Here is a 2,471-nt window from a genome sequence, read left to right as displayed (position 1 = left end):
ATTTGGAGCCAGGTTTTACATGCTTAATTTCTCGAATTTTTTTTCTTTTTTTTTTTTGGATAGATCTTGCTCTGTCACCCAGGCTGGAGTGCAATGGCATGATCTCGAGTAACTGCAACTTCCACTGCCTGGGTTCAAGCAATTCTGCTTAGCCTCCGGAGTAGCTGGGACTACAGGCGTGCGCCATCATGCCCAGATAATTTTTGTACTTTTAGTAGAAACAGGGTTTCACCATGTTGGCCAGGATGGTCTCAAATTCCTGACCTCAAGTGGTCCACCCACCTCGGCCTCCCAAACTGTTGGGTTTACAGGCGTGAGCCACTGCGCCTTGCCTACATGCTTAATTTCTTTTTTTTTTTAAACCAAAAAACATTTTTTCATTTAAAAAAGTATTTAGAACACATAAAACAAGGCAACATTTATTCTTTTTTCTCATCTTCTGGTATGGGATCTGTTGGTGGCTCCTCCACTGTTGTGCTGTTGCTCTCTGAGCCAGTGTTACTATCACTGGTTCCTTCCTCTGCCATACTGTCGACCCCCTCCTGCCACTCTCGTCCTCAGGAGTAGACGTGCCTTCTTCATCATTCTGTTGGCTCTCTGTCATTTCTTCAAGCTGTGTCTCCTCTGTCTCCATTGGAATGTTGTCGTCATCTTTCTTCTCCTCGCCTTTGTTGGCTGCTTGTTATTCCTCAGGAAGGATGTTGCTCTGACTACACTCAGCTTCCTCTGCTGCCTCCTTCTGCCTTTCCTCCTGCCCTTTGCGGGACTGTTCCTCTGCCTGTGCAATCTCAGCTGCAGTTTTCTCCATATCCACTTCTACTTTCAGACGGCACAATGTTTTAAGTTCATTGTTGAGTGAATCTGTGCTTTCCAGGAATTTCCTCTTCTTTTCCTGGTGTCGTTCCTCTATTTGAAGAAGTTCAGCTTCTAGTTTTCGCGATGAACCATTAAGGATCGGACCTGTCGTTTGAGGACCTGCATTCTAGCTGTTGTGACAACTGACCAAACGTCTGCCACCACACTCCCACTAAGGATTTCACTGATGAGGAGGTGGTTTCTCTGGAAATGGGTGGTGGCTGTATGCTTCACTGAAAACCCATCATCATAATCATCTGGATCTTCAGTAGGCTGAATGCTCATGTATGGTTCTCCTTTCTCCAAGCGAGACTGTCTCTGTCGACTTTCTCCCTCTAAAGCAGCTTCTGCACGACTTTTTGCATTTATATAAGCAAGGTATACGGGGGAATTATGATAGGCCTTCATAGATTCATTGTACTCTATCTTTTCTGCTTTGCATTCATTTAAATATTCTTGTTTTTCATCAGTGAGATCTTGCCACATGCCACCAATAATCTAGCTAATCTCCCACAACTTTAGGTCAGGGTTGGAAGCCTTTACTTGGTCTCAGACCTTTCTGCTGTACCTCACGTAGGGCATCAGCAGCTTATTTGGTGGCTTTCAGGGTTTTGGAATCGTAATAGCAGAGGATGCCATGACCCAGCTGTTGTTGGCCGGGTTTCCTCCCAGCCTGTAGTTGCTGTCGGTGAGCTGACTGAATGCATTGTATCCCACAATCCATTGTGTATCCTGCATTTGTGTTGCAGGAGCTGGGGTGGGAGGTGGGGCATAAGATGGTCTTTTTGACATTTTGGAAGATTAAGTTTTCGGTTCCTTAAGAATGAATCTAAGACACCATGGGCAGAAAAAGCGCCTGCAGCTCCGGCTTCACGTTCCTTTACATGCTTAATTTCTAAGCAGACCCTTTAAAAACAAAAGGTAATACAAATGTAAATTTACTCTCAGTCCATGAATCCTGGTGATTAATGCAGTCTGAATTTGTGAGATCTTACTGTGTTTTTGAAGTGAAGCCAGCTGGACTTCTGGGTCAGGTGGGGACTTTGAGAACTTTTCTGTCTAGCTAAAGGATTATAAACACAACAATCAGTGCTCTGTGTCTAGCTAAAGGTTTGTAAATGCACCAATTAGCACTCTGTAAAAGCGCACCAATCAGCGCTCTGTGTCTAGCTAAAGGTTTGTAAATGCACCAATCAGCACTCCATAAAAATGGACCAATCAGCACTCTGTAAAAGTGACCAATCAGCGCTCTGTAAAATGGACCAATGAGCAGGATGTGGGCGGGGCCAAATAAGGGAATAAAAGCTGTCCACCCTGGCCGGCTGTGGCAACCCACTCGGGTCCCCTTCCACACTGTAGAAGGTTTGTTTTTTCACTCTTCACAATAAATCTTGCTGCTGCTCACTCTTTGGGTCCGCGCTATCTTTATGAGCTGTAACGATAACTGCAAAGGTCAGCGGCTTTACTCCTGAAGTCAGTGAGACCACGAACCCACCGGGAGGAACAAACAACTCCAGGCATGCCGTCTTTAACAGCTGTAACACTCACTGCGAAGGTTTGTGGCTTCACTCCTGAAGTCAGCGAGATCATGAACCCACCAGAAGGAACAAACAACT

General features: G+C 45.3%; 1 pseudogene; it reads right to left on the bottom strand.

Annotated features, from left to right (window-relative positions):
• Positions 1–365: 365 nt before the first annotated feature.
• On the bottom strand, positions 366–1,731 carry LOC100605901 (annotated as a pseudogene).
• Between the last annotated feature and the right edge of the window lie 740 nt (positions 1,732–2,471).

This window comes from Nomascus leucogenys, chromosome 5 (genome assembly GCF_006542625.1).
Source record: "Nomascus leucogenys isolate Asia chromosome 5, Asia_NLE_v1, whole genome shotgun sequence".
In the NCBI taxonomy this organism is placed as follows: Eukaryota; Metazoa; Chordata; class Mammalia; order Primates; family Hylobatidae; genus Nomascus; species Nomascus leucogenys.
Note: the sequence above shows the minus strand (reverse complement) of the source record. Positions and strands in the feature narration are given on the sequence as shown.